This window comes from Pan troglodytes, chromosome 10 (assembly GCF_028858775.2).
Source record: "Pan troglodytes isolate AG18354 chromosome 10, NHGRI_mPanTro3-v2.0_pri, whole genome shotgun sequence".
Taxonomy (NCBI): Eukaryota; Metazoa; Chordata; class Mammalia; order Primates; family Hominidae; genus Pan; species Pan troglodytes.
Genome location: NC_072408.2, coordinates 61537728 through 61547058, shown reverse-complemented (window position 1 = coordinate 61547058; position 9331 = coordinate 61537728). Strand labels below are relative to the sequence as shown.

The 9331-nt window shown below is 38.5% G+C and overlaps 1 non-coding gene across 1 annotated transcript; it reads right to left on the bottom strand.

The window, feature by feature from the left end:
• Window positions 1-5537: 5537 nt before the first annotated feature.
• On the bottom strand, window positions 5538-5644 carry LOC112205056 (U6 spliceosomal RNA). The gene has a single exon (XR_002938921.1). It is a non-coding gene; the product is annotated as a U6 spliceosomal RNA (small nuclear RNA).
• Between the last annotated feature and the right edge of the window lie 3687 nt (window positions 5645-9331).

Below are 9331 nucleotides of genomic sequence, written 5' to 3'. Positions count from 1 at the left end.
TTCTTGATCTTTTCAAAAAATCAGCTCTTGGATTCGTTGATTTTTGAAGGGCGTTTTGTGTCTCTATCTCCTCCAGTTCTGCTCTGATCCTAGTTATTTCTTGTCTTCTGCTAGCTTTTGAATTTGTTTGCTCTTGCTTCTCTAGTTCTTTTAATTGTGATGTTAGGGTGTTGATTTTAGATCTTTCCTGCTTTTTCATATTGGCATTGAGTGCTATAAATTTCCCTCTACACACTGTTTTAAATGTGTCCCAGAGATTCTTGTACATTGTGTCTTTGTTCCCATTTGTTTCAAAGAACATCTTTATTTCTGCCTTCATTTTGTTATTTACCCAGTAGGAAGCAATTGTTCAGTTTCCAAGTAGTTCTGTGGTTTTGAGTGAGTTTCTTAATCCTGAGTTCTAATTTGATAGCACTGTGGTCTGAAAGACTGTTTGTTGTGATTTCTGTTCTTTTACATTTGCTGAGGAGTGTTTCACTTCCAATGATGTGGTCAATTTTAGAATAAGTGCAATGTGGTGCTGAGAAGAACGTATATTCTGTTGATTTGGGGTGGAGAGTTCTGTAGATGTCTATTAGGTCTGCTTGGTCCAGAGCTGAGTACAAGTCTTGGATATCCTTGTTCACTTTCTGTCTCATTGATCTGTCTAATATTGACAGCGGGGTGTTATAGTTTCCCATTATTATTGTGTTGGAGTCTAAGTCTCTTTGTAGGTCTCTAAGAACTTGTTTTATGAATCTGGGTGCTGCTGTATTGGGTGCATACATATTTAGGATAGTTAGCTCTTCTTGTTGCATTGATCCCTTTACCATTATGTAATGGCCTTCTTTGTCTCTTTTGATCTTTGTTGGTTTAAAGTCTGTTTTATCAGAGACTAGGATTGCATCCCCTGCTTATTTTTTGCTCTCCATTTTCTAGACAGATCTTCCTCCATCTCTTTATTTTGAGCCTATGTGTGTCTTTGCATGTGAGATGTGTCTCCTGAATACAGCACACTGATGGGTCTTGACTCTTTATCCAATTTGCCAGTCTGTGTTTTTTAATTGGGGCATTTAGCCCATTTACATTAAAAGTTAATATTTTATGTGTGAACTTGATCCTGTCCTTATGATGCTAGCTGGTTATTTCACCCGTTAATTGATGCAGTTTCTTCATAGTGTCGATGGTCTTTACACTTTTGCATGTTTTTGCAGTGGCTGGTACCAGTTGTTCCTTTCCATATTTAGTGCTTCCTTCAGGAGATCTTGTAAGGCAGGCCTGGTGGTGACAAAATCTCTCAGTATTTGCTTGTCTGTAAAGGATTTTATTTCTCCTTCACTTATGAAGCTTAGTTTGGCTGGATATGAAATTCTGGGTTGAAAATTCTTTTCTTTAAGAAAGTTGAATATTGGCCCCCACTCTCCTCTGACTTGTAGGGTTTCCGCTGAGACATCCACTGTTAGTCTGATGGGCTTCCCTTTGTGGGTAACCCGACCTTTCTCTCTGGCTGCCCTTAACATTTTTTCCTTCATTTCAACCTTGGTGAATCTGACAATTATGTGTCTTGGGGTTGCCCTTCTCGAGGAGTATCTTTGTGGTGTTCTCCATATTTCCTGAATTTGGATGTTGGCCTGCCTCGCTTGGTTGAGGAAGTTCTCCTGGATAATACCCTGAAGAGTGTTTTCTAACTTGGTTCCATTCTCCCCATCACTTTCAGGTACACCAATCAAACATAGATTTAGTCTTTTCATCTAGTCCCATATTTCTTGGAGGCTTGGTTCATTTCTTTTCACTCTCTTTTCTCTAATCTTGTTTCTCACTTATTTCATTAATTTGATCTTCAATCACTGATATCCTTTCTTCCGCTTGATCCAATGGGCTATTGAAGCCTGTGTATGCTTCATGAAGTTCTTGTTCTGTGGGTTTCAGCTCCATCAGGTCATTTAAGCTTTTCTCTGTGCTGGTGTTTCTAGTTAGCCATTTCTCTAACCTTTTTTCAAGGTTTTTAGCTTCCTTGCGATGGGTCAGAAAATGCTCCTTTAGCTCAGAGAAGTTTGTTATTACCGACCTTCTGAAGCCTACTTCTGTCAACTCGTCAAACTCATTCTCTGTTCAGTTATGTTCCCTTGCTGGCGAGGAATTGTGTTCTTTTGGAGGGGAAGAGGTGTTCTGATTTTTGGAATTTTCAGCCTTTCTGCTCTGGTTTCTCCCCATCTTTGTGGTTTTATCTACCTTTGGTCTTTGATGTTGGTGACATACAGATGGGGTTTTGGTGTGGATGTCCTTTTTGTTGATGTTGATTCTATTTTTTTCTGTTTGTTAGTTTTCCTTCTAACAGACAGGCCTCTCAGCTGCAGATCTGTTGGAGTTTGCTGGAGGTCCACTCCAGAACCTCTTTGCCTGGGTATCACCAGTGGAGGCTGCAGAACAGCAAATATTGCTGCCTGATCCTTCCTCTGGAAGCTTCATCCCAGAGGGGCACCTACCTGTATGAGGTGTCTGTTGGCCCCCACTGTGAGGTGTCTCCCAGTCAGGCTACATGGGAGTCAGGGACCCACTTGGGGAGGCAGACTGTCCACTATTGGAGCTCGAATGCCATGCTGGGAGAACCACTGCTCCCTTCAGAGATGTCAGGCAGGGATGTTGATGTCTACAGAAGCTGTCTGCTGCCTTTTGTTCAGATATGCCCTGCCCCCAGAAGTGAAATCTAGAGAGGCAGCAGGCCTTGCTGAGCTGCAGTGGGCTCTGCCCAGTTTGAGATTTCCTGCCACTTTGTTTACACTGTGAGCATAGAATGGCCTACTCAAGCCTCAGCAATGGTGGACGCCCCTCCCCCTGCCAAGCTCCAGCTTCCCAGGTCAATCTCAGACTGCTGCGCTAGCAGTGAGCAAGGCTCCATGGGCGTGGGACCTGCCGAGCCAGGCACGGGAGGGAATCTCCTGGTCTGCCAGTTGCAAAGACCATGGGAAAAGTGCAGTATTTGGGTAGGAGTTTACCGTTCCTCCAGGTACAGTCACTCATGGCTTCCCCTGGCTAGGAAAGGGAAATCCTAGCCCTTGCACCTCCCAGGTGAGGTGATGCTGCGCCCTGCTTCGGCTTGCCCTTCATGGGCTGTACCCAGGGTCCAACCAGTCCCAATGAGATGAACCAGGTACCTCAGTTGGAAATGCAGAAATCACCCATCTTCTGCATTGATCTTGCTGGGAGCTGTAGATTGGATCTGTTCCTATTCAGCCATCTTGGAAGCACCAACCCCACCTTATTAATATTTTTAAAACACCAACTTCTAGTATTGCTGATCTTTTGAATGTTTTTTTTTTGTGTCTCAGTCATCTTCAGTTCAACTCTGATTTTGTTTATTTTTTGTCTTCTGCTATCTTTGTGGTTGGTTTGCTCTTGCTTCTCTAGTTCTTGTAGTTGTGATGGTAGGTCATTAATTGGAGATCTTCCTAAGTTTTTGATGTGGGCATTTAGTGCTATAAATTTCCCCCTTAACACTGCCTTATTTGTGTTCCAGTGATTCTGATACATTGTATCTTTGTCCTCATTAGTTTCAAATAACTTCTTGATTTCTGCCTTAATTTCGTTATTTACCCAAAAGTTATTCAGGAGCAGGTTGTTAATTTCTATCTATTCTTATGGTTTGGGGCCATTTTCTTAGTCTTGATTTCTATTTTTTTTTTTTGGACTGTGGTCTGAAAGTGTGACTGATATAATTTTGTGGGGTTTTATGCATTTGCTGAGTGTCGTTTTATGTTCGATCATGTGGTCAGTTTTAGAGTATGTGCCATGTGGTGATAAGAAGAAGGTATATTCTGTTGTTTGGGTGTGGAGATTTTTGTAAATGTCTGTTAGATCTATTTGTTCCAGTGTTGAGTTGAAGTCCTGAATATCTTTGTTAATTTTCTGGTTCAATGATCTGTCTAATACTGTCAGTGGTGTGTTGAAGTTTCCCACTATTATTATGTGGTAGTCTAGTTCTCTTTGCAGGCCTCTAAGAACTTGCTTTAAGAATCTGGGTGCTCCTGTGTTGGGGGCATGTGTACTTAAGATAGTTAGGTCTTCTTTTTGAATTGAACCTTTTACCATGATGTAATGCCCTTTTATGTCTTTTTTGATCTTTGTTGGTTTAAAGTCTGTTTTGTCTGAAATTAGGATTGCCACTTCTGCTTTTTTTTCTGATTTCCATTTGCTTGATAAATTTTCCTCCATCTGTTTTTCCTTTTGAGTCTATAGGTGTCATTGCATGTGAGATGGGTCTCTTGAAGACAGCATACCATTGAGTCTTGCTTTTTTATCCAGCTTACCACTCTGTGCCTTTTAATTGGGGCATTTAGCCCATTTACATTCAAGGTTAGTTTGGTGTGGATTTTATCCTATTATTTTGTTGTTAGCTGGTTATTATGCAGGTTTGTTTATATGGTTGTTTTATAGTGTCACTGGTCTGTGTACTTAACTGTCTTTTTTTGGGGGTCTGGTAATAGTCTTTTCTTTCCATATTTAGTGCTTCTTTCAAAAACTCTTATAAGATAGGTCTGGTGGTAATAAATTCCTTTAGCATTTGCCTGTCTGAAAAGGATCTTATTGCTCCTTCACTTAGGAAGCTTAGTTTGGCTGGATATGAAATTCTTAAATGAAGGTTTTTTTTTTTCTCTAAGAATGTAGAATGTAGGCCCCCAGTCTCTTCTGGCTTGTAGGGTTCCTGCTGAAAGGTCCACTGTTAATTTGATGGAATTCTACTTGTAGGTGATCTGCCTTTTCTCTCTAGCTGCCTTTAACATTCTTTCATTTCAACTTTGGAAAATTGGAGAATTATGTGTCTTGGGGGTGATCTTGTGTAGAATCTTACAGGGATTTTCTGTATTTCTTGAATTTGATTGATGGCCATTCTAGAGAGGTTGGGGAAGTTATCATGGACAATATCCTAAAATATATGTTCCAAGTTGCTTACTTTCTCCCCATCTTTTTCAGGGATGCCACTGATTCATATATTTGCCCTTCTTATATAATTCCCATACTTATCAGAGGTTTTATTCATTCCTTTTTATTCTTTTCTCTTATTTTTGTCTGATTGTATTATTTCAGAGAACTAGTTTTCAGGCTCTGAGATTCTTTCCTCAGCTTGGTCTATTTTGCTATTAATACTTGTGATTGCATTGTGAAATACTTGTGTGTTTTTCAGCAATATTAGGACAGTTAGGTTTTTTCTTATACTGGCTATTTCATCAGTCAGCTCCTCTATCATTTTATTATATTCTTAGTTTCCTTGGGTTGGGTTTTATCATGCTCCTGAATCTGATGATCTTCATTCCTATCCATATTGTGAATTCTATATCAATCATTTCAGCCATCTCAGCCCTGTTAAGAAGCCCTGTTTGAGAACTAGTGTGGTCAGTTGGATGACATAAGACACTGGAGATCTGAGTTGCCGATGTTCTTGTGTTAGTTCTTTCTCATCTCTTTGTTTGGGTGTTTCTCCAACTGTGATGTAGGGTAAGTACAGTCAGCAGACTTCTTTTCTGGATGTTTTCACAGGGCCCAGGCACTGTTCAGGGTCTAAAAGTATGGAACATTTCACAGATTTGTGTGACATCCTTGTGCAGAGGTCATGCTCTTCTTCTCTGTATCATTCCAATTTTAGTATATGTGCTGCTTATGCAAGCACTATAGACTTTCATTTGTTTGAATTTTTACATTTAACATGGTCAATTAATAAAAATATGTATAATTAACAAAGTAATGTAGCGATTTGTTTGGCAGAAGAAAGAATCCCTTGAGGACAAATCAAGCCTCATCTTGTAATTATTCATTCAACCTGATGAAATCCATACAGTAGCCTCTTTTCTTTTTGCTTACATAGTTCTTTAAGCTGTTCCTCACAGTCAGATAAAGTTTTTAAAGCAGTTCAGCTCTTCATTTTATCTCAAGTGCCTTCTCATTAATACCCACAGAGGGACAAGACAGTAATGTTAAAACACCCAGAAAGAAGAATAAGTTCAAGAGACAATTACATCCACAACATCTCCTCTTTACTAGTGACTTTATTTCACAAAATTATAGTTTTGGAAGAGAGCTAGAGGATATCTTGTTAAGCCTTAAAAATCTGTCATAAGTGGTCTCCATATCCTCTCTAAAAATCTCCATTAAGCAAAAAGGAATGTCTTTTCTCCCAAGATGACTCATTCTAATTTCTGACATGCTCGAATATTATTTATTTTATACTGAGGCAATTATCTACTTCCTTTTGATATCTACACATTAGCCTATTTTTAGTCTGTTTCCTTCTTTTAATCCCCCCTAAAGTTTGCTTTCCTGAGCTGCAGCCATTTTCTCCAATGCCTCAATCTCTCCCTTCCATTTTAAAGCACTGCAGACTTACTTTTCTTATTGATTTCAGTCATTAGGCTTCCCTCCCATTACTCCTCATCAAGGGCCACCCTGACTTTCTTAGAAACAAAATTTGAAAGCAGCTAATTCTGAGAAGGCTCATGGATAAAATCAGCAGTAAGACAACCAGCTGCCCATGGCAGGAGGAATCCAGCCACCCTGCTGCTCTAGCACAGCTCTCGGCTTTAACAAGAAATCAAAATGTCTCCTGGGAAAGTATGAAAAAATGTTTATTTCACTACCAAAATGTTGTCACCTTTGCCATGAAACAAAAAATCAAAAGAAAAGTTATGTTTGCATAGATGCAACACAAACTGAAAGCTAGAATAAAATGGATTATATTTTTCCAAAGTGTAAGAAAATGTCTTTCTCTCTTGACCCACTCACACATTTTGGAATTTATTCCAAGAAGATAATCTAAAATATCTCCCAAAGATTTTCATAGCAAGTTGTTCACCACTGTTACTTCTAATAGCAAAATCTTGGGAAATAAACTAAATGTCTTTAATTTGGTAATGCCAGAATGTTATCAAAATCTATATATGAGATATCTAAAATAGTCAAACCATAAAAGCAGAGATTAGAATGGTGGTTAGCAAGGCATGAGGAGAGGAGGATGTAGGGAGTTGTTTAATGGGTATAAAAATTCAGTTATACAAGGTAAATAAGTTCTTCTGGAGATCATAGAAATATCCTGTACAACATAGTATCTATGGTTAACATACTGTATTGTGCACTTAAAAATTTGTTGAGAGAGTAGATCTCATGTTAAGTGTTCTTATCACAATCACACACACATATACACACATACAATACCAAATGTACATGAGGAAACTTTTGGGAATGATGAATATTTTTATTACCTTGATTGTGATAATGGTTTCACAGTGTTCAGGGTGGGTAATATATGCAAACCTACCCCCAGAGCAGACATATGCCTTCCTCTTGGAAGCTGAGGGAGCCGAGAGGATACTGTGGACCTTACAGAAGTATCTTCACGAGGGGTTACCTGTGCACCAGGGATTGTTTAATGGCCTTACTGCAGAACACTTTGGTATGTGGGTGTCAAACACTGGTCATTATGTCAGTTTCACTTCAAGATGGCCTCACTTTTGACATGCAACAGGCTGTTTTCCTACACACAGATATATGCATATGTTCAAATCATCAAATTTTATGTTAATTATACCTCAATAAAGCTGTTAAAAATCTATGCTCCAAAATATTATGTAGATAATTAATTGCTATTTATAAAATATTTAATAACATGAGATTTACAATAATGTGTATTGTTTAAAATATTGGTTATAGAGTAGTATATACAACATTATCACAATTTTATAAAATTAAACATATGTATACATTTGTTTCTGTTATGCATGTAACAGAAAGAGGGAGACAATGGAAATGAGAGAGGAAAAAGGAAGAGGAAGAAAGAAAGAGAAAATGTTTCTTCAGTTAAATAAAGCAAATAGCCAGCATTTTGCATTATACTTTGAGGGGAAACAAATTCCTCCATGGGAATCAATTGTTGGAAACCTAGCATTTATGCAAGGATTAAGAGATTTTCTTTGTGAAGAATAAAGTCCTAAAGGAACAAGTATATAGCCCGGTGGAAACTGTATAAACAACTGAGGACCAGCAACCTCAAAGAAAATTAAAACTGGACGTTAGTTATACTGTTACCCCAAAATTCCTGAGTATAAACTGAAAATATAAAACCATAATATATAATTATTTCATAAATAGCCATATATAAACATCTTGGCAAAATGTATATAACCATGCAGTTCCTGCCTGATACAGTATGTAGTGATTTATTTATTTATTTTTTTGAGATGGAGTTTCTCTCTTGTCACCCAGGCTGGAGTGCAATGGCACGGTCTTAGTTCACTGCAACCTCTGCCTCCCAAGTTCAAGTGATTCTCCTGCCTCAGCCTCCCAAGTAGCAACCTGGTGATGGGTGTGGTAGAGATGGGGATTTCACCATGTTGGCCAGGCTGGTCTCAAACTCCTGACCTCAGGTGTTCTACCCTCCTCAGCCTCCCTAAGTGCTGGGATTACAGGCATGCGCTACCGCACCCGACCATATGGGGTGATATAAACAAAAATATTTTTATTATTGTAAACACCTAAGGTAAAGAATCATTATAATGATGATTCTCTAACATGCATCAGAATCAGCTGGAGGACTCACTTAATATAGATAATATGTCTTCTCTCCCAAAGTTTCAGGTTCAGTAAGTCTGAGATGGGGGCCTAGAATTTTCATTTTTAACAAATTCCCAGGTAATATTGAAGCAACTGATCTGATGTATGTATTGTACAACTGAACCACAGTTCTGATCCAGTAACTGCAATCTTGGGCTACTTCCAACTCCAAAACAAAATATCATAGGAAAGGCACTGAACTTGAAATCAAAAGACCAAAGTCTGAGTCCTCGTTTGTTACCTACAAGATGTAAAACAAAATCCCTTAGCACTATGAACTTTATTTTCTATGTTACTGGAGTAATAATACCTATTATATCTTTTAGGATTGTTATAAAAATAACTAAGGTAATATATATTAAAGGCTTTTATAATCAGTTAATATCTTTAGAAATATAAATTCTTGTTATATGCCTCAGTTTCAATAACTTTTAAAAAACAGATTACAACTTCACTGTAAGTTCCTAATCTTAGGTCAAACCCAGTTATGGCTCCTGACAGTCTAGAGAAGGCTAAGGAAAGATGATCAAATAAAGCTATGCTTTCCAACTTTTGTCCCATTCAAATAAGGACAAAGATGTAGGTGGGAGTAGGGGCAGGGGTGAGGTGGCCTTTTGCTAGGAAGTAGATAAGCTGGGTTAGAGATGAGATGTGAGACAACTTCTCAGTGAGCAGAGGCTTGCTGCTAACAAGTGATGCCATGGCTGCCTTCCTCTTGGCAATCGTGATTCTAGATGATGGTACTTTCAGAATT